The 25,500-nt window shown below is 45.6% G+C and overlaps 1 long non-coding RNA gene across 1 annotated transcript; it reads right to left on the bottom strand.

Moving 5' to 3' along the window:
* Positions 1-1,703: 1,703 nt before the first annotated feature.
* Positions 1,704-25,500, bottom strand: LOC106890664. Its single transcript, XR_001412552.1, has 3 exons — positions 25,376-25,500; positions 4,966-5,110; positions 1,704-2,079 (listed from the first exon to the last, which is right to left on the bottom strand). It is a non-coding gene; the product is annotated as an uncharacterized LOC106890664 (long non-coding RNA).

The following is a 25,500-nucleotide window of genomic DNA, read 5'->3' on the forward strand; positions in this document are numbered from 1 at the left end:
GATTGCTAACTTGCTGTGCATACACTGATGCAAAGAATGAGCTTTGTAATTTAAATAACAGACTGTGGAATTGATGACAGACACAAACATGGTCATTCCCCCAGCTGCAGAACACTGCAGCTCAGGCTCCGGCAGGAGGGAGGAGGAAACATATTGCTTTCTTCAAGGACTTGAAACACAGCCTGCAGCCATCGCCATCACATATTTGTGCATCCAAAATAAAGTAGAATATAGCAATCCCCAAACCAGAAAGGGTTATACAGTATCCCACTCTGAGCTGAGGAGCCGTCTCCCATTTTTTCACCTGACCCGTGAGCCCAACTTTAGTCCAACTCTGCTGCAAAGTGGAGATGTTCCTTCTTGCAAGGAGTCTGGGGAAATAAAGAAGGATTTAGTAAAATCTCGTGGTCCCTGGGAGGGGCAGTTGGGGAAGACCCATCCACTCAAAGACAGTGGCATCTCTCTGCCGAGCAGGATCATACCCACCAATACTGCCTGCAGCAGCAAAGCAGAGCCAAGGAGCTCCCCCAGCCTCCAAACTGGGTGTTTTGCTCCTGGAAACACTGTGAGCCAGGGAGGGCTGTTCTGAGGATGGATGGGGCTCAAGGCTAAAGGAGAAGAGGGTGTGGGTGGACATGAGCATAGGCAGAGCCACAGCACTGCGTAACAGAGCTGGTCCTGGTGAGGAGGCATCTTGCAGAGGAAGACAAGGGCACTGTAGACAATAAAAATGACAGCAAGAGTACAGAAAATTACTGTAAATACCTGCTCAGGTAAAATAAACCTCCTTAATCTGGTGTGTGTCATTTGCATAACAACAAAGGCTGGGGTTTTTTTAAGAGTGATAAATACATTTTCTTTTTGAAAAGAAACAAAGACTCTGACAAGGCCTTTAATCATCAAATCAGTATAAACAATATTATAATACATTAGACTTGGAAATGATAAACTGTGATTATGCACCAACTAATTAAATTAGTACTGACAGCTTTCAAAGAGTATGAGAAAAAGGCAAAATACATTCCTTGCTTTCAGGGATGACTTTTCCTAGAAAGAAAGACAGACGAACACTAAGCGCTTTCTATCTGGGAGTGAGGATCCATGCAGGAAACATCCACACCTGAAACACGACCTCTCCTAACACTTACCAGAAAACCCATTTCACAAGTGGGACCTGAGCCTGGTCAGCTGTGAGGAATAAGCAACAAGTTAAAGTCAAGTCCTCCTTAAAATGAAATCCAAGAAGTATGTACTGGAAAAGACTAATTACAGCCGCTGTGCCACTGAGTGAGAGCTACCAGTCTTCTGGCAGTAACTTGAATTTCATTGTTTGGGAAGATGAAAGCCTTCACTCGGCTGGGGAATGGCATAAAAACAATTCATAAACAGGCATGAGACAAACTGTATTTATTCATGAGTAGCATTAATACCCTTTTGAGGGTTCTTATAATAATTTAGGGTTGCTATGCAACACGCAGGTCCAAACCTGATTTCAGTAGCAGCAACAAAGCAAATCATCTGCTGGCTTTGGTAGGACCTGGAGAGACCCTGCACAGACACCGATGACTGCACCCAGCACGGTATCTCAGCTGTATATTTCCAAGTGAACTGGGGCTAAATGCAGCGTAAGCACCCAGACCACCGCTGTGTGCACGGCTACATTTCCATCCCAGGGAACAATAGCAATTGTAGAAACAGAAATGCCTCCCAGACCAAACTCTTGTCATACACAACACTTGTCAACTTGTCAAGATGTTATTTTCTGTAAATAAGACTAATTTACATGTTAATAACATTAAAAACCATGGTGTAAGAGGGAGAGAGAAGCCTGAAGAGAAACATAAGTGAGGAGGAGACATCTGAAACTTCCATTTGAAATTTTGTCAGAACTGGGAATTTTGAAATGTTTCAAAAGCTCAAAACAAAATCCACCTATTAATTTTACTTACATTTCATGAAAGGATCCTCTAGTCATGCACCAGCTTTTCATCTTCTGGAGATTCTTACAGGTGGCTGCACTGTGCTCATGATAAACCCTGACTGTTGTGGTTTTGTTTTTTATGGAAGTCCTCCCTGTGCCTGCAAGAGCCAAACACACCGTGGAGTCAGCACTTTGCCCTACCAAAAACCTGCAGTATGACACGCAGCGAGCCAGCCTCCAGCCTTGCCAGGATTCGCAGGGGACACGACTGAGTGCTCGCTTGGAGGAGGTGGCTGGTTGTGGTTAGAAACTTGGTGTCTAAATGCAGTGAGGAGAAAGGAGAAATGCTGCTCTCTTAGCTGTGGGAGCTGAGGGCCAAGAAAGCATCACTCCTGTCCCACTCGAGTCAGCAGGACTGCGGAGGAGCAAGTGGCAGAGAAACAGACACCACAAATGGCAAAGAAACTCTGGGTTGAACATCCCTCAGCCCCACCACGGGGTTTCCAGCCCCCATGGATGGAGCCGGATGGCCCTTAGGTTGGTGGGGTCCTGTCAACCCCCGGTGACAGACAGCTCCTGCAGTCCAGCAGCCGCACAGGGACACACTGGCAGCTCCCAATCTGAGCATTCCTATCCCCACCGCAACCACCGCTTCCCTCCTCCCTCACCTGCACCTACACCTCCATGTGTGAATACAGTGATAGGCTCTCAGCTGACCCAACCACCCTTCCCCTTTCCCAGCACAGATCTGGGATTTTCAGTGCATTTTTGTTTATCACCTTTCGCTTTCAGATGCTGAACTCTCCCTTCTTTTGAAAACTTCTATTCAATGGTTGTGTACAGGCATGTTCCCATGATAACTGGCTTGGGGTGAATATATGGAGAGAAGTGGGTGGAATAAAGCCAGTCAGCTACATGTGCTTATCTGGGAGGCAAGCTGGGGAAGTCTTGGAATCACATTGCTAATATTGATTCAGCACCAAAAACTAAAAAATGAAAAATCAGTTTGCTCTGCAAATGGCAGCAGCAAACAAGCTCAGCCATCCCACCTTGTCGCATATCCTTTTGCTTTAGCTGCCCATCAATAGCACAGAAAAATCAGTAAATCTTGCAGGATCGGTCCAAATATTCATCTTAGGAGATAGCAGAAAACAATATTTTTCTGTATTTAATTACTTTGTAATAATGGCCTGTGTCATCAGTTCAGCGTTTGTTTTTGCCACAATGTTCCACTGTCAGGGCTGAAGTAAAAGTAAAATTAAAGCTTTCTTCTGACTCTTTGTACTTGGCCACATCACATCCTTGCAAAGATGCCTAATCAATTCATTTGTGCATGAAAGGACAGATAGAGCGTCCTTCCTGAAGGGCCCCTCCTAGCACAGTCAGTGTGGGAGCAGAGGTGACTTGGAAAGTGCTAATTAGAAGAAAACTCTACCCAGGACTTGCAGCCCCTCTGCAGTTGCACACATTTAGAGAGGTGTGGGCAGAGGTCCCTCTTCTTTGCTCTCCCCTTTCCAAGGGCTCACAGCTGGGTATTTTCAGAAGTGATGCTTCTGAAGAAGCAGAAGGGGGGCTCTGGAAATGCTGCTGAGCAATGGGCAGGAATGCTCTCGCCCATGCTGTGAGGGGACATGGACCCATCAGGTTTACTACATGCAAAACATGCAACTTTAAAAGCCACCAAAATCAACTTTCCATCCCTCCAATATACATCAGATAAACAAACCGATCGTAGAATAACAAAGAAATACAACCAGTGCCAGAAAAAGTCCTGCAGCCAGCAAGTCTCTCCTGCATATTTTATCTTATAATCCACTGCACTAATACTTAACCACCACACCAAGCAGGTGGAAGTTTGAGGACCATTGAGCACTGTGAATTTTCCCAATGCATCACAATTACCAAAACACCTGTGCTAAATAACTTTGCGCTGAGCCACTGTGAAAATTCACAGAGTGCTCAATAGCCCTTGAAATTTCTCATTTCTAACCGGCAGTGGAGTGGCTGAGTGCTCACACATCACACTACAGCACAACGCGTGTAAGGACACTGGTTCAAGACCTCGTAAAGGCCCCTTTCTCCTCGGCTGGAAGTTATGCCGTCCCTGTGATTTTCAGGCTGCTCCTACTTTGTCTCCTCAATTACACTCACTTGGAGCTGGTGAACTTTTGTGTGAGCAGACTCCAAACACAGCTGAGCTCCCCTGTCTCTCTCTCCCAGCACAGCTGCCTGTCTCAGGACTATCTATTTCTTCTTGCATAACCAGGACAGATGCCAAAACAGAGGCACAGAAGCCCCTCGGGCCACAACAGGCTGATCCTGAGCTCTCCACAATCCCCATCCCATTCTCATGGGGACACTAGAGTGGGACTAGGGACTTAAACTGACCCTGGATGTGGCAGCAGCTGAGGACAAATTCAGCCTTGGGACGTCCAGAGCAGGGCAAGGCTCAGTGGGTGGTCAGAAGCTCTTTAGCCATGGTAGAAGACATGAAAGACTACACAAACCCCTGCTGCATCTGGCTGGAAAAGCAGACGAGAACAAATTGGAGGGGTTTCAGAAGGCAGAAGAAGAATGGGAGGCTGATAAACCTCCCTTACAGCGGCAAACTAGAGACGTTCAATCCATTTAGTCTGTCCCTGGGAAGGTTAAGAGGTGACTTGAGAGTGGTCAGTAAGTGCCTACGCAGAGAAAGGAGTAATAAGATGAGGCTTTTTAATCTGACAGGGGAAAGCATCTTGAGATCCAGTGGCTGGAAACTAAAGGCATTTCTACAGAGAAATAAAATTGTTCTTGGTGCACAGCAGTTAAAGTAATTAATTAACCACTGGAACAATTTACCTGAGGATGTGACAGATCCTCTGTCAGTTTGGCTTTTTATGTTGGACCTCTGTGGGACATCTGAACTCTGGCAGAGCATCTGGGTTTGAAGACTGGGGAGGGGAGGGGGGGGTCACGCAAGAAAAATCACTGGTGTGAGGTATGAACAACCCACAATACAGCCCGTTCTGCTGGACTGTGGTTTCCACACCCCAGGTACTCACCAGCCACCTCCAGCTCACACCAGGGACTGCAAAGCATCACTTTGGTCTTGCCTCTGGGGCCAAGTGCTTTCCTGAGGAACTGTTCAATCTGGCAGCAAAGCAGCACACAGCAGCCTGTGACTGTCCTCAGCAAAAGTCCTTTATCCTTAAAAAGACAGACCAAAGGCAAGAGTTCCAATTAGAAATTCATGTTAATAAATTGCCCTGGTTTTCCATAGGCAAATGCAATTCATTTCAGACTACACATGCCCACTTTCTCACTTTCTATAGCTTCTCAAGGCAGCCCATAGCACAATCTCAGCTTCTCAGCTGGGCTTCTGGGCCACCACTTATTTCTAGCAAGTTGCCATGATAATGAAGTTGAACTTCTATAGCCAATCTGTTGATACAAGTACTACAAATCTGATTTTTAGGGTTGCTTAGGTCAGTCACTAAAAGGCTCATTGCATCTCTACCAACCTCCAGCTGAAATCTAGATTATTTTTTAAAGGATGACATTTTAGAAGCCTTAGGCTTTCTGTTACTTTTTGTACTTTAGAAGAAGCATGTTTTGGAGCCTTTGACACAAATAAGAGGTGAATTTCAATGGTTCCAATTTAAATGTATTTTAGAGTTAGTGATTTTAAATATGATTATTTTTGGTATATTAGCATAGGAATGTTGGCAGAAAAGCACGATTTTCTCATGTGGTTTTCTAGTAATTAATACTCTAGACACTTCTGATTACAAAATGATATAAATACATCAATGTAGCAATACAAAGTAAAATAATAAAAAAATTATCAGAAACAAACATAACATATACATGCAAATCAGGCAGGAAGGATCAAAACCTATCTGCACAAGCACACCATCCCCTTGCCTTTCCCTAAGTGATCTATCACACAAGCCTCATCAAACCAGGGGGCAAAAGGATTGAGAAAACCAAGCTCTGGAAAAGTAACTTTCTGCTTAAACCACAATTAATGAGGCTGCCTGAAGGATTCCCATCCCCACAAAAGCAAATGGAAAACCCCAAGTTCTCCAGGCAGTACATCAACATCCTGTGCTGAGGACTACCGAGCCCTGCCTGACCCCCAGCTCCCACTGCTGAGACGCCCCTCTCCACGCTAGGATGCTGCATGGCAGCCCAGGCTCCTCCTTGGGGCACACACAGCCTCCGTGGGCTCCAGCAGCATCACCACGAGCCAAACTTTGCCCAGTCTTGCTCTCCTGTGGCCACAGGCGCCTGTCGAATTTGCTATTGCTCCCCATCAGACAACAGAACAATGTGACCTCAGTGTTGCTTCTCAAGCGGTCAAACAGCTGCCTGAGCAGTAAAACAATTTCAGCTTTCCACATATTTGTGGATTGTTGTGAGCAAATAACAAAAAAATATTGCCTTGCTCTGGCTATGTAAATCTTATTTCACTGATTTTCCAGGCTTTATTTTTCTTTAAGTAACTCTAAATGAGTGATGTTCCTATTAACCATCAAATAACCACAGTATTGCAGCCAAAGACCATTGCAGACTGTCCAGAAGTCTCATGCCTTTGCTATGGTGCACAGAGAAGTCCCATTATAATTATAATTATAACAAATCCAAGTGACCTGAGCCATTAGGTCAGTAAAAACGACTCTCAAATACACGAATTGGAAGGCTTCCACAAATGCCATTCCCTCTCCAGGAGTAAGAGACCACTCCAAATGTCAGTGGAAGGTTGTTTTGTTTTAAATTAGCACCTGAGTTTTATTTGGCTGGTTTCTAAATAATTCCCTCCTCCTTTCCAATTACGAGTTAAGATCTTACACAGAGTGCTCTCAGGCTCTTTGTTCTTCAAGACTTCTCTTTTTATTAAAAAAAATACCAAACAACAAAAAAAAAAACCCACAGAAAACCCTCACATCTGCAAACAGTCATGCAGGACGACAGCCAAAAATCAGATCATGAACATTAACATTTAACTATCGCTGTATTTCACTGTGTGCCTGTACACATCTTGTATAAAGGCAGACACCCTTATGCTCCGTGTCCCCTGGAAGTAGGCAAGTACACATACTCCATTCATAATTAATGGCCTGGCTTTTCCAAAAGCACTAACAACTGCATCTGCTTCTGCCTGTGGAGGACTTGACCCTCAAGGTTTGGCTCCACCAGCCTAACGTTCTGCCTGAAAGATAGCCACCTAGGACATGCTGGAGCCAGCCTTTATCACCTGGATCCCAAATGTATCCAAAGTCAGCTGCAAACATAACCACACTCGTCCTCTGAAACTGATCCTGGCTTTGCCACCCATTTCAATGGTGGTCAAGGCGGTGGACTTGGCCTTCAAATGCTCAGGTTTCCAAGGCACTCAGTGCTTAGGTATGGGACTAAGACCCCCTGAAGCCTCAAGCAAGCTGAGAGCTCTCAGCACCCCTGCCGAACTGAATTACTACACTATTTCAAGCCATCAGACCACTCAGAGGACAGGCGGACACACACCACCATTAGCGCAGAGCCAGCACTTCAGGTCTCAGCAGGGCAGCAGCAATGCTCCTGGCAGGTAGGTTGCCACCTGGAGATGGGCTGATTGGTTTTATTTGCTTGTTACCCTGCCCATAGAGTGAGATATGTTCCGAGTATATTTGTTTTGCTGAGGCAACCAGAAAGAAAGCCTCCCAAAAGCATGCTCTCTGCTGCCAGAAGACTGACTCCAGTGAGGCTTTCATTTTTAAGAGAACACCAAAGTGTTGGCTAGTGCAGACTCAACTGGAAAATAACCCTCCATTCCTTTTCCTAGTTGCTTTTATTTGTGTTTCACTCCACACAGCAAGACAAACCCCTCTCATGCCCCCTAGGGAAGCTTCTCAACAAGGAAAATAAAAGCTTGGCTACACCAGAAGGCACTGGGGACTCTGAATGTGCCCTAGGAGAGCCCTCTGCAGCAGTGCCTTCCACAGCTGGTGGCCCAAAAGCTGCTGCAGACAGATGCTGGCAGCTGCTCTCAAAGGCACAAACAGCCTTCAGCTCAGCCAGGGACATTGCTCACCACTATCCATTACATCCCATCTTCACCATTCATTCTCCAACACATAACCCATTATAATTCTTTAGAGAGATAGGAGGGGAGAAAGATATCAAAAATAAGGTATGTCTTACATCCTCCTTAGGCCACCTCCCTGCTCCCAAAAGCTGCCATCCCCTGGGTGCCCATGGATGTCCACAAACAATATAATCTAAAAGTCAGGCTCTGTAGATAACAAACTCCCTCTAAGGTGATTCCTTCTGAGAATATCTCTTTTGAGGCCAGAGGCACTGAAGTCCTAGGACAGATGCTAACAAAACGGTTCCCCCAAAACCAGCAAGTTGAAATGTTCCCTGGGGCTTCGCTATACTCCATGATACGAAATTTCTCCATAGTTATTCTGCCAGTGTTACTTTACTTTTCCACCCATCACATGAAGTTACCCTCAGCAGTAACTACTGCCCATAGGCATGCCGATCTTCTTCAGTTACAACAAAGCATTTTGCAGAGAGGAGTCTTCTGAAAATGATAGCCACAACTGTAGAAACTAAACTTCTTTGTCAAGGTGCCCCAAATGAGTCCAAAAGACCTTGCTGAATAGAAGAATACACCTTGATGTGCTTGTTCTGCTTTTACCTCTGGCTTAGCTGTTTGTCTCATTGTCATCTGGATAAAAACCAAACTGACAAAAAACAAAACCAAAACCAAACAGACAAAGCCCTCAAACACCAGAAGAGAAAACATCAAGCCACGCCAAGTCAAATATCAATCTACTTTTGTGTGCTTTGTTTCATTAAGTTTACTTTATGATTCATTTGTAACAAACCGGGGTGGATAATGAGTACTTGCATCACAAACCTCTGTGTGCTTAAGAAATCATTCACGCTCCACAAGGAAGGACTGGATAACAAAAACAGAGCCCTCTCATTTGTTAAAGCCTGTGGTGGTCTAAGCTCGAGTGGAGATCTCTCAAGCAGCATTGAACTGATAGCTCCAGCAATGAAGAAGTCACGTTGCCATCAAAGCGTTTGAGCTTTGTGGAGATAGCCCAGCCCATCGCATTCAAGTCTGCCAAGATGTCCTGAAAACACATCTCTGAGCACCCAGTGGTTTTGGGGCAGCTGCCTCCCAGGTGGATGGCCCAGGAGACACCCATGTGTGGGTGGGCCAACAGGTCTCCCAGAGGACACTGCCAACCCTGTCCTAAAAGTCACTGGGTGACAAGTGTCTGAGGTTGCAGAGGTCTAAGCATCTAACAATCTTGGTGATGGTGCTTTAGTTCAGGATCAGGTCTAGCTCCACCAGAGATTACCCAGGCCCCTCACAGCCCAAGATCTCCAGGCTTTACAAACACAAAAAACATCCCCTGTCGCAAGCTGCTCACATTTCAGACTGGATGTGGCACACGGACAAAAAAAAGGGGAACGAAGCTGAGGGGGTGACACCACATTTAAAACAAAACAGTCTTTGTGGACAAGTTCATTTCCCATGCAATATTAGCCCCTTATATAACTGAGAAATTCCAGCATCTTTCTGGTTTACTCAACTTCCTTAACATCTCATAAGTGATTCTACAAGGAGTCAGATCACTGTGAAGACATTAAGACTTCCTAAAATTCAAGATTTCTACATGTTAATCCCCAGCTGTGCCTGTCCCCTGTCTCCTTCAGCCAAGATCATGAGATGCCCGAGGGAGGCAGGGAGCAATCACACCTCCCCTTCTGCCGACTGCCCTGCTCGCAGGAGTTGCTTCAGTAATGATAACCGCTGCACTGGAGAGGGCATCTCCCATATGACAGGCAGCTAGAAATGAGCTGATCAAGCAGGAAAAAGGCACCCGGGATTGAACTGCAGGCAAGCTGCAGGTGTTACGATAATTATAAGAGTTTAGCAAACCATGGGAATGGCACACGTTCCTAAAATGACAGCACAGGCGTTTATACTTTCATTGCACATCTGTGCAATGTGCCTCAGCCCCCCCTCCCGGGCAGTCTGAAAGTACACCAGAGCCACGCAAAGCCTTTGGGTGAAGATCCAAACATTCAGCAAAGCGATAAATGGGATCACAACCTGTTCTGCTCTTTCACACCGACTAGACCAGCTGTTAAGGATGGGAACGCGTTACACGGCGAGAGGTGACTCAGGGGGATGCTTCATGGCACCATGGCCATTACAGGGCTGGGGAACCTGTCCCTGCTGGACACCTTCAGCTTTTTTGCTTTTTTGCTTAGTGAATCCCTCCTACCTATGCAGGAAATAGAGCATAGCATGCATTTCACGCCTTTTGCAAGCGTGAGGGAATAAGTAGCCAACAGGAAAGGTTTCCACTTCTACCAGCTCCAACTCACCCCCATCCTTTTCTTTTTAAAAAAAAAAAAATGTTTTCCCCCCATATTTCTACAATTTCCAATTTTGCAAGAACTTTAGTGTAAGAATGCAGATTCTTTCCACTATAAGACCCCAGCAATAAAGCAATACTTATTACAGCCTGTATTTCCCCACCTCTGCTGAAGCAGAATTCTCCTGTGGAAGGGAAAGCCATGCAAGTTTACCAGCTTTTACTTTTGCATGCATCCTGTTAACACACATTACAGTTTCCCGCTCATTAATCTTGCAAAGGAGCATTTACAGTGTATTTAAAATGGTTTTCCTCCTTTACTAGCTCCCTGCGGTGCCGTCCAGTTTCTGATCTGAAGAGCAATCAATAAATAAGCTCTGCCATCCGCCGGGGTTCCTGGCTGCCCAATTAGAATAGCAAACCTCAACATGCTGTTTTATTATACGATGACAGCAGTCGGCTTTGGCGCAGCTCGCAGTGCCTAATGCTGGTTTTAGATGTTTGTATTTGAGTAACAAAGCAGTGTTGGCCTGGGAAGTCAGCAGGGCTGTTCTCTGCCAAACTGCACGCAAATTCACTCACCGAGGACTGGAGTTTCCATTGCAGAGTGCTTTCGCCAACTGGTTGCGTGGGGGTTGATGGCCATGTCATCATTTTAATTGCTCAAAACACTGAATGGGCGGAATTTCTGGCTTGTCAAGGACATTGTATGGAAAAGAGACATTACTAACCTCTCCAAAGCCTAGCTGCTGAGCAGGTCCTTAAAACAACTGAACAGCGAGCAAAACACACGCGGCAATTGGGCAGCCTGCCATGGTGAGGGACAGCACGGACCACAGTTCAAAGGGAAGGTGCTGCCAGCTGGTGAGCAATTTTCAAGCTGCTAAATAAATAATGTTAAAAAGCTTGGTGAGAGAGACCATAAACAGAAGGTGCTGCTCCATCTTATATAGTTTTCAGAAAGAGATATACTTTCTTGGAGAACCACAAATGCACTTTGTGGACCCCTCAGCTGGCCACACCAACAATTGCTTGTGTCAATAGGGTGCCACCACCTCTCGCAGTGTCTGGCCAGCAGGACACGATGGACATCTGCTGATGCTACCAGTGAAAAGAGCTGCTCAGCTGGTGTGGATCAGGCCTGAGGAGCTTGTGGAGAAAAGCAAGGACCATGTAGATGGGCTCTGCCTTCCTCTCCCACAGCCATGGGGATTTGTGCTGTCTGTCAGACCTGTGCTGATGAACACAGCAGTTGGTGGGCAAGAAGCAGAACATGATAGAAAAGCCAGTTTGCAGCCAGCTGAGAAGAGGAACGCCATTTCACCGGACTGAGATTTATAAACATGTTTGAACTGAAAACTGAGTTAATTCTCCAAAGGTACTGACAGGAGGGGACTTTATGGCTTTACGGGCATGTACCACCTTCTTCAGTTGCCTAGTTCCTTGGGTCACTGAGCTGCACAGAGAACTTCAGAGAGCACGCTTTCACAGAAGAGCAGTTCAGTCCACAATGTTTCTTATCACACTAAGGAAAGTACCAAGTTAGAAGAAACAGTTTACCCAAGAGGTGTTGGTGGAGGAAGAGGAAGGAATCCTCGGGAGATAGCAGTGTGCCCATGTCACCATTTCCCTTGCCTTTAACTCATCCCTGCAAGGTCTAGTCTGCAGCTCAGTGAGTCTGAACCCAAGCTTGCCTTGCTACACTCCCACTGCTGGACCCCAGTCTGCTTTCCTGCTCCCCTTGTCCATCACAAATCCACCCAGTCAGCCACACCATTCCCCAAAAACAGTAACTTTCAAATTTAAAATCAGATGCATGGCAAAAGCAGCAGCATGTTTGGACCAGCCAGCACAGTATGGTGCCTTGTAGGCGATGAGCAGACTCCACTCCAGCAGGCAGCAAACCCAAACAACTACCAAATGAAGAGTCCCTTCCCACAGATGTTCTCAAACATTTGATTAAAATACATTGCTTTATATTTGAAACACAGACTTGCGGGGGGGCGCTGTGGGTCTAAAGAGCTTGAAGTCCATCTTCCAGCACTGCCTTACCCATTGCGGGGCAGATCCCTGCCTGGTCATTCATTCTGCTCCTCACCCCTCTGAAGCCACCCTTCTTCAACCTGCAACCCCTACAAGTTCCTCAGGAAGAGGGGTTTTTTTTGATGGTCATGGGTGATACGTTAGTGAAATTAGAGTGGCAACTAGTAATTTGTTTTCAGACTTCAGAGTTGTTTTGGGTGATTTTGGTTTTGTGGTGGTGTTCTGTTGTTTGTTTGTTTTTTTTTTTTAAAAAGGAGCACCATCAGAACTGGAAGCATTGAATGCCCAGATATTGGGAACAGAAGGGGCAGCATCCTTGTACAACCGCACACAGGTTTAGCAACTAGTGTGGCCCACGAACAGACATACCTATGACTCTCTGACATCAAAAAACATGTGTTTGGATGTTTCAGTATCACAGAGCTCAGACCAGTACCCAGAAGGAAGCGAAACGTAGAGTCAAGCCTTTCCCAAACAGCACATTGCCTTTTGCTAACAGCCTTAAGTCCTTCTTAACTACAGAAGTACGAGAAGCACATTGGAAATAAAGGATGATGGTGGTCACTCAGCAGGGGACAGCATTATCCTAGGTAAGCCTCCTCCAGGAGTGAAGCAGGGATCATTAGAGAACTTGCTTGTCCTTGTTTAAGCCTCCCCAACTCTACCAGGAGCCCAGTTGACCTGCTGTTACCTGGTAGGTAAGTACAGGTAGGAGAAACTCATTACCCTAAGCTAAGGCATTGCAGGTCATTGTGCCTCCCAAGAAGTAAAAAAGAGATTCCAAATTTTCCTGCTTCCTGAGAGAAGCAGGCATTTTGCACATCTATAAAATAGACCTCTTCTGAGCTACTTGGCCTATACAATAATTAGCCAGCACTAACTAGCTGCAAGCTTAACACCAGCAAAACGTTATATTTCTTCTTCTTTCCTATTTTTAAGCACTGACATTAGAAAAAAAGACACAAGGGACTTAAATCTGTGGGAAGTCTTTAAGACAAAACACATTTATCCCACCTGCATTTTGCAGTTAACACCCTAAATTTCCAGCTTTTCTGAATTATTCCCATTAATGTCCTACTGTACAACCTGCCCAATGAATGGGATATTAGCAGGCACCAGGCAGAGCTGCAGATACCTCTCACAGGTAGCTAGAGCATCTTCCAGTGAAGGTCTCTTTGCATTCTCCTCTTAAGTAGCTGAGTGCTTTCTCCTGATCTCAATCCTGAGGACTCAGCCCTCAGGTGACGGACATCACACTTGATCTGTCTCCATTAGCAACTTGGCTACTTTTAATAGATGTTTGATTTATTTTTTTTTCCAAGTCATAGAGTATTCAGATTGGCACCTGCAGCCAAGAAAATGTCCCAGAAAGTTTAGTGGTAAATGGGCACAGAGGAAGTAATTAAACTAAAGGGAGTCTTGATAGAGTGGAGACATGCAGGAGAACTAGGCAGCCCCATCAAACCTGCTGCTGTCAGCCAAAGACCTGTCCAGAGAAGGAGGGAGATAGCTCTAACTCTTTTGCAGGAAAGCCATGGGCAGCTGTAAGGAAGAGTGGCTGCCCTCCTCAGGTAGCATTTTAATTAGGGAGACCTTTTTTGGACCTCTTTCTTACGATCTCTGTGCTCTACGACTGTGCTTTGCTGTATTTTCACTTGAGACAAGGCTGATGCTCCAGGCCAAACACTGCTGCCAGGAAGCGACACCTCCTCAGGGATATTGGATCGCTGTTTGTCAGGGCCCTTTCACACCTCCCTGGGAAGCAGCTGGTCCTGCCCACGCCCTGAGACAGGCTCCCAGAGCTGACGAATCATTGGTTTGATTAAGCCTGGCAATTCCTACCAAATTGGACCATGACAGACACGTGCTCTGGATCTAGAAGGTGCATAGCAAAGCCTGGGCATAGAGTTTGGGCTACATCACACCAGAGGTCCGTAGGGTGCAGTGCCAGCTCGAGTCTTTCTGTCCCAATTAATGGTGGGCCATGCCAACAGGCATTTCACAAGGGAGGCCTCCCACATAAGAAAGATGGTTACAGTCACTGGCGAAATGGCCCTAGGACCACCCTACCCCTGGGCCTTGGCAAATCCAGGATAGTCCTTCTTGTTCCCAAAGCCCATGTTACAACTCTCCTTCCTTCAGTGTATTGCAGCAAAGCAAAAGCTGGAAAGTAACTGAGCGTCCCCTGACACGAGGGGCTGTATCTGCCCAGCGCTGCTGCCGCAAGGCTTGGGCTGGGCCCAGGGCCCCCCAGAATCTGCATTTCCAAAACTCCTGCAGCACCTGAAACTCTCATGGTGTCTGAGATTGGTGGCAGGGAGAAGCTGGCAGTTGGGCTGGTCCCAATGCTGTGCAATGAGTTAATCCAACCCATAAGCACCCTTTTGTGAAAGGCCTAGTGGTTTCCTCTACTGTCAGAACAGCCTCATCTCCCCAACTCGTATTAAGGCCAAGCCCCCTGGATCTGAATCTTTGCTGAACAGAGCCCTAAATAACTAAATCAACCATTCTCCCGCATACGATCCGTCACTGCCCGCTGAGCTGCCATTCCCGCTTTCCCTGGCCTCTCCCTTAATAGGCTCATATTGACATTTAACGGTGAATGGTACAGATGGGAGCTGCTGCAGGCGGGCGTCCCCGAGGGCCCCGCAGGCCCTGCAGACAGCGCCCCACGGCTCCGCGTGCCAGCGGGAGCCTGCAGACACAGCGCTTCATGCCGCGCTAATGACCACGACAAATCGCTGACGACGCTCGGCCGGTTCGCACCAAGCTGCTCTGACGCTCCTGGTTGATACAAGCAGTGATGAGTTAGTGACAGGGAAACATTAGTCATCCCTAGTCCACAAATGCCAACCAAATCCCTCGTCCCCCCCGCCGATCCCCTGCCTGCAGTGCAGCTGTGAAAGGGAAGATTACTCTGTGCTGCCTGGACCACCTACCTCTGCTGAACTGTGAGGGGCGAGAGAAAGAAGAAGGTGCTGGGACACAGCACCCTGCTCCCCACACTGAAGAGGTACCTTTGAAGAGACCAAGCCACCTTGTAGGACCACTTCATCCATGAACCATGGGTTGCAGACTTCCACTGTAAAGAACTAAGCCACATGCACGGCAACGCTACTATTCCTCCACCTTTCCCATACATTAATTTCAAACACCAGTGCAGAGACCTCAGCAACCACATAGTCAGGCCTGGAGCAAGAGCTGTCTGTGGCATGACACTGCCACAAAGTCTGTCCCACTCTGGGTTTAATCTAGACTTACGCTCTGAAGTGGACCAGAATTGTTGGGAGAGGGAGGTTCATGCCAGAGACCGGCCCAGACTATGGGCTGGCAGCTCTGCAACCGTGCAGTGGCTGAGCATTAACCTCCCCATAAAATTAGTATCTAAGGGAAACGCTGATGACCAGATTACAAATTCTCCAGGGCCCTGATAGGACCCTACATGTAGCTTGCTTGTTTGCCTTACTCCCTCACCCTACAAGCCCTGTATCAGCTTTTATTATTGTGGCTACAATAACATTACATCTAGGTATTAATTAAAGTGTAAATCATAAGTTTTCCTCCCCATAAGCTTATAGGAGTTCATTCAGAGTCCATGAGTGTTTCCAGGGCAGAGAGGAAACCACAGCACTCCGCAGGAGAGGGAGGAATACCTGGCTGTTTGGCCAAGCTCCCAGTATTTCACTTGGACACAGCAAGGAACAATCCAGCGAGGTGTGTTTCATGGCTTTTTTCTAATGAGGTCAGGCATCGTGGTATTTTAGCTGGATTAAGGGTCTGCAGTCACATGCATCATCTTTGGTTTTCATGGGCTGCTCTCTGCTGTGTAGGGCCTGAGGCTGAATCAATCATTGCTGTACTGGAGCTTCACCTTTTGTGCAATTAGCTCAACATTTCTGGAACAGCACGGATGGCCTCGTCAGTGGGAGGGCTTTACACACACCATTAACTGGACCTTGGCTCTGAAAGGCTGGGTGACAGGAGCCCACCGCTTTGGGCTGCCTGGGGACTTGGCCTCAAGAGCTCAGGGGAGGAGTTCAAGATCCCACAGCCTGTGAGGAGCTGAGCTGTACATCAGCAGGAGCCTCCAGGAGGGTTTCAACACCAGCTGCTGAGAGCATGCCCTGCAGTATGGAAATCTCCCCCAGAAATGAGAGGAGGCTGCTGTGGGAGGGCTGTGGCCAGTCCCACACTGCAAAGGCAGAAATTTCCCCTTCTCCCTGCTCCAGGGTGAATCTAGGTCATAAGCACAAGAGACACACAAACATTGAGTGTTCAAGAGAAGGGAACAAGACACCTGAGCTTCAATTCGAGATGAGTTGAGACACATCCTCTGAGGAGGGATTCAAGAGACAAACTGCAAGCACCCAAGAGCAATTTAAGCTCCCCATCCCATGCGGCTGAGTCCAAGAGAGCATCGACCCTTTCTAACAATCCCTGGGAGAAGCAAACCGGGGAGGGGGACAAAGAAAACTGCTGATGAAAAAGGCACAACATACATAAGGGGTGAAAGCATGTGCGATCCCAAAGGCAGCTCACATCCTTTACACCCCACCTGCTCCCCCTGCAAAAAATCTGTGTCAAAGGACTGTGAAATGCGGTGCTCTGTGTAAAGTTCTCTGTTAAGTCAAAACCAAAACAGCTTTCATGGAGGAAAGCTGCTTTAAAAGTAAGAGATGACTCAAAGGATGACACATCCTTAGTGCCTGCGGAGGAACTCCAAGGGGAACCCCAGCCGAGGAACTCGCTGCATACTGAAGTGCACTGAGCTGCTTTCGCGGCGCTGCCTGTGCACAAACATGCTCCATATCACAGGATAACCTTAAGGGGAATAGCTTTGAAAATCCAGAATTAGACATTGCTATTAGACATTACAAGAGAAGAGATGCTGGCTTTTAATGTTGCTTCCACCCTGAGACTGGTTTGCACAGGTAGGATGGAATGTCATGTTTGTTTGCATTACTCACCAGGAGAAAAGACATCAAGAGCAGCCACTGATAGCACATTTCTGCCTTTATGGGCATGCATCAGCCTTTGCTGAACTCCACCAACAAAGCTACCAACAACATATAGACAGCCTCAAGCCAATGCAACTGTGTGGTGGTTTGCTAGACAGCAAGACCTTGATCAAGTTTTTTTCAGAGGAAGACATTTAAAATCTGAATTTCAGTGCAAGATGCAAGTTGTGACTGTAAAGAACGATCAGCTTTACCTCTCTACCTGGAAACTTCGTTTCTGCACACCTCTGTCCCACACACAACCTCTGCAGCTGATACCCTACCAGTAATAGCAGAAAGCAGAGCATGATTCCGCAGATAAATCCATGTGTGTTCCACAAAAAAGGGGCACAGTAGCAATTTTAAATCCCAGCACTGGTTTCAAATGGATGACCTACTGGCAGATGACTCCACAGTCACTGGGCAATGCCCTTCTCCATAACTGCTCATGAAAGAAGAAAGGCTGAAACAACGGTACTGATTGACCCAAAATCAAAGTATCCATACATCTATTCATTTGCATATTACACTAGAGGCAAAAGCTGTGCCTCATTTGACAATGTCAGAGAAAGGAACTTAGACAGCAGAAAAGGAAAAAGACTTACTCCTCTGCCAAATTATCAGACTGCCAAGGAATAAAACCTTGTCATATATCATTCATGCACTACATACAGGCTTCACACTTCTGTAGCCTCTTCCTTCCATCCTTGGATCTCCAAGCTGTTTGCAAACATAAATGAATAAAACCTCTCACCTCCCATGAAGCAGGTAATTTGTTTTTATTAATACATAAATGATAGAGGAAATTAATTAAGGAACAGAAAGGGCAAGAGGCCCAAGATCACACAGCAAGAGCACTTTAATCATCTACATTCTGGCCACTTAAGAGTAGTGCTTGCATGTTAATGCTTTCCTGCAAACCTTTGCAACAGCCTGTGTTTCCTCAGACTAAGGACTCCTCCAGTCCCGGCTAACTTTGCAACTTTGCCACATGGTGTTTTTCTTCACATTCACACCATCACACCTCTGTCCCCTGTTTAATTATTATTTATGTTGAATATAAATAGCAAAGGAGATGATCCTAAGATGAATAATGAAAAGGCAGCAAGAGACAAAAATACCTGCTCCAGTCAGCTAGTATCCTACCTGCTTTATATTAAACATGTCTGCATCTCTGCATACCAGAGGAGGAAGGGTGAGTTTTAGGGCCATTGCACAGTATGAACTTCCCCAATGTATCACAGTTACAGAACCTCCTGTGCCGAATAACTTTGTGCTGATCCACAGTGGAAATTCGCAGTGCTCAACAGCCCTTGAAATTTCTAATTTGTACGTTCCCACAGAGGAGTGGTGCAGCGGGTGCATTTCTTTGCGACTGCACTGCGCACGGGATGTGGGATCAGGTACTCTTTGGAGCCTGACCGCACTCCCTGAAATTTGTAGTTCTATTTGAATTATTAAGCAGTGCATATCTATCTGCTTTCCCTTTTGCATCTAGTGCTTTTACGACAAGAAAATACATCCTTTTAAAATGCTAACCTAGTAAGAGATATTAGGAAAAGTGAAAGCTATTACATGTGCAAATTTTCAGAGCAATTAGTCACAGAGGCAGAAGCACAGACACAAGATTAGTTCTCAAGTTTCCGCTCTTGTCTGCTTCCCCACTGCAGCCAGCAGCTTTGCTCAGACCCAGGAGGTGAAGGCTACGCTTGGCACCACCATCACGGGTCAGACCTATACCCAACACTCACCATGCCACTAGGAAGCTCAATGCCCTTCAGTCAACATCTCCTACAGCTTTGCAAGGCTCTGAAAGGCGCAGGCTGTCAGACAGACACTGGCCAAAGGGCAGGACTCAGAACAAATTTAGATATAAAGAAACAAGAGTTTTCTTTTTCTGTTTACCTGCAGCTGACATGATCCCACTGAAGAATATATCCCCTGTGGATAAAATGCTAAGTGCATGTAGAAAGGGAACACAAATAGCTAAATTCTGTTCATGTGAAGATTGCTTCCCCTGACAGTGCTATTCTAGATGCATCACTGCATATTTGCAGTGGAAGATGGAAATACTTCTGGCATTAAAGATAGTGACATTCCTAATTTACCTCACATGTGGGAAGGTGTGTGTGGGAGAAGTGTGATCAACTCTTAGGAATACGTCCTGTGTAGCTTAATAAAGAATAGTACACATTTCCCCTAGGAATTTTTTTAATAAAGCTCAAAATTGTAATAGAAGACTCTTTGCAAGAGTTTAGAAAAAAATAACTAAGGGAAATAAATCTCATACTGTGCTCCATTCTGGAGGATTTTTGAGTATTGTATATATAGAGAGAATTAAATTATTAAAAACTGGAATCCAAATCATTCTGCTTTTACAATGCTCTTGAACTCTTACTCAAGCCTGCTCTATGATCTGAATATCTTTAGATTGTGGATTGTTCCCAGTTTTGAACAAATCTGTGGCTACAATTGTGTTGTGGCCATGAAAACCTGCAACTGAAGAGCCTTTGGACCGTACCTCCATTCCTTGGAGGGGACTAGAGCTGGGGAGGACCCACCATCCCAAAGCATTCACACCCAGACCCCTATGAAAAGCCAGGTCTCCTGAGAGGACAAGGGCAAGAAGCCCTGTTTAAGGTTAATTTTCTAGGCCACTTTTACTGAATACTCTTGCCTTGTCTATGCTACACCATGCTCTGCAGCCACGCAGGCTGCACCTTCCCTGCACAGCATCAAAATCAGCCTCCCCTCTGGACCTGGAATGCTCTGGCTGGGAGCCACAGCTCCAGTACCTGCTGCAATCAGCAATGGTCACCTGTACTGCGTAAGGCAAATACCAGCACCACCAACCTGTTCCTAAAACAAATCTGGGGTGGTTTTCAGCACCTGAAGAGACTCTTGCTGTTAGTTAAAACCTCTCTCTGCAGCTCTGGGGAGGTTTGTCCTGCCTGGGCTATAGCTACCCAGCAGAAACTGCCATCCCTTCCTAGGCTCTTCCACACCAACCCACAGCTTCGCTCAGCTATGCTCCGAGCCTGGAGGGCAGCTCAGCCCAGCCCTGTACCCTCACCCATCTACACAGGCTGGCAAAAACACTTTGGGATAGGATAGGACAGGATATTTTCAGTTGGAAGGGACCTACAACAATCACCTAGTCCAGCTGTCTGACCACTTCAATTCCACGAGCGAGGCAGGGTTCCCAGCAGAAGGAAAGTACAAGCAGAAGTGCCTTCCTGCGCCGCAGGAGCTGCTTGAGTTCCTATTGGGAAATTGCAGAGTAAAGGTGGCACAGACAGGGGGTCCAGATCCGCCTCCGAATACAAGAGCCACAAATAGTTTCTTTTCCTCTGGCTGACAATACATTAGCAAACCTATTTTTGTTGTTCATAGATGTTCACAGAAGGCTTAAAGATAGTCTGTTATTGTCAACAGAAAATGCAATTCAATTCCCTAAAAATATCAGGAACATGGGGTATGAAGAGTTTGCTTTTCGCCGGTAATGCACTTTTTCATTATTGCCCTGGATTAAAATTAAATTGCTAACATGAGGGCAAGCAGATGAACCCATGGTTATGATAGCATAGAAAAATGTCGAATACAACGCTTGTACACTGTATGCTCCTTCAGTATTTAAAGATTCTTATCTCTAGAATAATATAAACTGAAACACATTGTGAGGATCCTGCACTATTAAATGAAGCAACACTGCATGTATTGCTTCACTTCTGGGTCCTGTTGTCAGACAGGCAGTATATAACACTTTGAAAGGAAGTTTCGGAACTGCTTTCTGGGTTTGCCTGCACAGGGAGCCATCGCAGTCATTGTTCAAGAAGAGAATAGGACTGTGTTCTTGTGCCTGCAAACCCAATGGTAACGTTGGCAAAATACTGATAAAAATGCTAAAATTTTGTCCCAACCCTAATCAAAACAAGCCCATACCAAACCCTGACTCACAGCATCTTTGTAGTAGGGGCAATGTGCTGTCAATTTTTGTTGACAGAAAAAATAGCTACTCAAGTTCCGAAACATTTAGTAATATAATAATGACATAAGGGATCAAAGGAATGGTAAAATTTCCAATTCTATATAAGAACATAAGGTAATTGAGAAATAAATTGCTGTTTCAGAAAAGAACACATCCATGCATTCTTCCAAGATGCTTTATAAAGGCGACCTTTGCTCTGAAAATACCTTTTTTCTTCCCAGGGTGGCAGCAGGCTGAGGTGGAGGTAGCAGCCAAACTCCACTGGATTGAACTGAATCTCATTGCCCCACACATGCACCCAGCCCAAGAGCTGGTGCTGACAGCTCTGGCTCTGTTCCGGAGTCAGTATTCTCCTTGGTTTTCCTTCTTAGCTGGTGAAGAGTAATTTAATTTGCAAAATACATGTTTTCGCACTTGTTTGAAAGTAATTTCATCACTAAGCCCTACATAAATAGATGGGAACAGTGATTGACAGAAGAAGGTTACCAAGAACAACCACTTTGAACCAATTAATTGGGAAACGCTTTTGATGGAAATGACATACACACTGATAATTTCATTTTTTCTTAGCAACCATTTTCCCTGGGATTATTCCCAGGATTCTGTACAGATGCACTTTCCCCATGAGACCACTGGCCGGTACAGACACTTGGTAGTCCCCGAGAGAGAACTACCACGAGAGCAGGATTAAAGCATGTGAAGCTGCACAAAATCAGGCTCTCAAGTCTCTGAACTCCGTGCAAACCCCATATTGCACACCCCACAAACGGCCCTGCCAGCCCTTAGGCTCTCTCAGGAGATCAGAAAGGAAACCACGGCTTTGTTCTAGGAAAGTCATAAAGGTCTTCAGAAGTCACATTACCAAAGAGCTCTGCAGGCACGGGCCAGAGTGCAGCATTTTGTTATGTAGTCTCACCTTGTTGGAAACACGCTGATGGCTTCTAAGGAAAAAGAATAGGGATTGGGTTTATTTCCATAAACTCAATTCTTTTTTTCTTTACTTGCTGGCCAACTGTTGAGGCTCATGCTTCTAAGCATCGCCACTTGGAAAATATTCATCTAAAATAATACAGAGAAAAAATATCACCGGTTGTCGTTGGAGTCTCAGGGGACCACAAAATGAAAAAATATTTCTGGACAATTTCTGCTCTTCCTGTAATGAAAAAAGTAAATGGAAGTATTAAAGTGACACCTCCATCAATTTAGAATTAAGGAATCGACTTTTCCTGTCTCGAGTCAGAACACTGCAAATGTCTGCCATAGGAAAAGCAGCTAATTCATTCCTTAATGCAGCCTTATAATGTATAAGAAACACTATATTATACAAACTAATATACCTACTGAATTATACTCTGCATGATTCTTGTCTCACTCTTCACTTCCATGCTTTCACTAATTGAGCTTCTGTTCTTCGTTATTTGTACAACAGTGTCTCAGGGGATCCTCTTGTTCTCTTTATAAAAATGTAACTTAAGTGCTGCCATAAAATAACCACGTCTTTGTATTAACTTGTATTAATGGGTGCACTTTAACTGCATAGCTGGATCATTTAACTGCACTGGAGAGGACACACAGAATATATATAAAGCTTGCATAGTGTTTACATAGTCTTCCCACACATTTTGCCAAAACTGTGTTGCTCTGAGACCTGTGACATGCTAAACAAAAACAAATTTGAGCACCAACAAGGGCAAGCCTCCAGAACAGAAACACATAGTATGGAAATACAAGTGTTATTTACCATAAATCATATGGCTGAGATCTTTAAAAGGAGCTCCTTTCCTATAGGATCTTGATGTTACTGAAAGGAGTCACCCTTCAGGATGCGATACTCCCCGCAGGAGAGATGAACATTAATGCTCCACAATTATGCTTCATGAGTCCTCACCATATGCCACATGCAAAACACATGTAGTTTAGGAATCAAGACTCTATCCTGCAAGCAGCAGGCGAAAACTCAGCCATATTCATGCAAGTCCTGACAAGTAAGGGAAACTGTAAAATTAATTATGTGAGTTGGAATTTATGGGCTCAGGTATTTACATAATGATTACAATTAACAACGTGTTTATCTCCATTTTTATCCTTCATCTATGTGCTTGACATTTATATCAGTCGTACAAATTACACATTTAAAAAAGGAAAAGGTAATTCAGGTCAGCCAGGAACAGTTCTCTTTGGGATCAAATTGGAACACGAGCTGCACAGAATGGAAACTGTCCTCCATGTGTGTCTGCCATAAACCCCACTGATGCATTTAGGCTTCAGCACAGGAAACATTAGACCTCTGAGCACCCGGGGGTCTGGCCCTCAGCCCCCACTCAGCCCAGTGGGAAACACAGAGGAGGCAGCAGACCCGTATTCCCACCATGTGAAGAGGCTGACAACTGAGAACAGGCCCATGCTGCACAACAAAGGTGACACTGGGTGGCAAAGGGCTCCCAGGCAGACAAATTTACCCACTCAAAATGAAACCTGCTCCTTTGACTGCAATACACCTGGTGCAGTCCCCAGTGCTCTGTGCTATGGACAGTTCTGGGACATTTTATGGGCAGAAGTGACCCTCCAACCATGCTCTGCACCAGCTGGGTGCTGCAGAGAGGCACACCGTGTCTGCTCCTGCGGAGCACGGGGTCAAGCAGCTCCTCTCCAGCTGAGACTAAAGCCCTGCAGGGCTGGAAGACAAAACCCTATGAAGATGAAGTCTGGGGGACACAAAATCCCATAGGAAAGCATCTGTTTCCAAAAATACCCTCAGAGGGCTGCTCGGTCCCAAGTGCCACCAAAAGCCACATGGTATGTGCCACCTTCTTTCCAGTTCCCCCTGCACCCACCCTAATCTGATGCATTACTTGGAAATGAAGGCAGAGAGATGCAATCACAGTGACAGCCTACAGGGTTTTGCTGTGCAAAGTACACTCTGTTTACAGCTGCTGCCACTGAATTTTAAATTCATAATCAAAGACACAGCCTCTTCTGAAGAAAATAGCAAGAAAATACCTTTACACTAACTTTCTGCCCCTCTGTGGCAGATCTGCAAGGAATTCATCACAGTTTTCTGTTAGGACTGTCGTGAGCGGGTTGTGCCGGTGCATATGGGTCACAGAAGTACTTTGTGCCATATCAGAGCTGGCTGTGGGCATTCCCACCCGCTTGGACATCCTTTCTGGGACACATTTCTATGGGGCATTCCTTGGGGCACTCACCTTTACATTGCAAATGAGTGTTTCCTTTCAAAGATCAGTTCTTTACAGATTTTGGCACCTCACCTATATGTAGCGCTTTCAGTCAAGCTATATTAACATTACTGTAAGAAAAGGTGTATATATGTATATATTATACAGGTATATGCGTATTTATTATATATATACATATACATGACCACTGTATTGTTTTTTCTCAAGTCTGTCAGATCACTACATTATAACAGAGAGGCTATTACAGACAGGTTTAGTTAGCTGTGCATCATTTCACACCTTCATTACAATCTTTACCGGGAAAATGGATTGCTTTTGAGCCTCTCTCCATTCTCATTAAACTTCCACTCTTGCGAGGTGTCAGAATTGTAAAATGCCTAATATGGCCAGTTAATTATAACACCGCTCACTGCTTTAGCCTTTTCAATTACCCACATTTCCACTGGCTGAAGCAGCCAAGCTCCCACCTAGGGTTAGTCAGACCCAAACTAACAAGGTAGACCGAGGGGAGGCCAGCAAACAGAGGACAACACGCTCTGCTGGCCAACGCAGGACCTGGAAAACCATCAGAAAGCTTTCCACCAGCAGGAGATGGCATTTCTCAGAAGGCAGAACGGGAAGTCTGTGTTCATGCAAGGAAGAAAGACGGAGGTGCAGTGTGGTTTTTCAGCTTCCTTTGCTAATACTGATAACTAGAAGTCCAACATTATAAACATTATTAAGGAAGCTGTCCTTGGAGTTGCTCAGGGTAATAGTAGTATTTGTCAGAACAAGAATTGGCAGAAATTAGCCTGAAATCACATAAACAACTTTGATTTTAGTCTCTGCAGGATACAAGCTGCCAGATAGCTAGGAGTTACCTCTCTCCTTGAGCTCTGTCACATTTGTCCACATTTTGCGAGATGTGCAAAAACACCAGCTGATGGCAGCTCCCAGACACTGAAAGTCTCCTCTTAGTCCAACGGAGCCAATTCCACTCTCTTCT

Source organism: Calidris pugnax, unplaced genomic scaffold (genome assembly GCF_001431845.1).
Source record: "Calidris pugnax isolate Ruff unplaced genomic scaffold, ASM143184v1 scaffold81, whole genome shotgun sequence".
In the NCBI taxonomy this organism is placed as follows: Eukaryota; Metazoa; Chordata; class Aves; order Charadriiformes; family Scolopacidae; genus Calidris; species Calidris pugnax.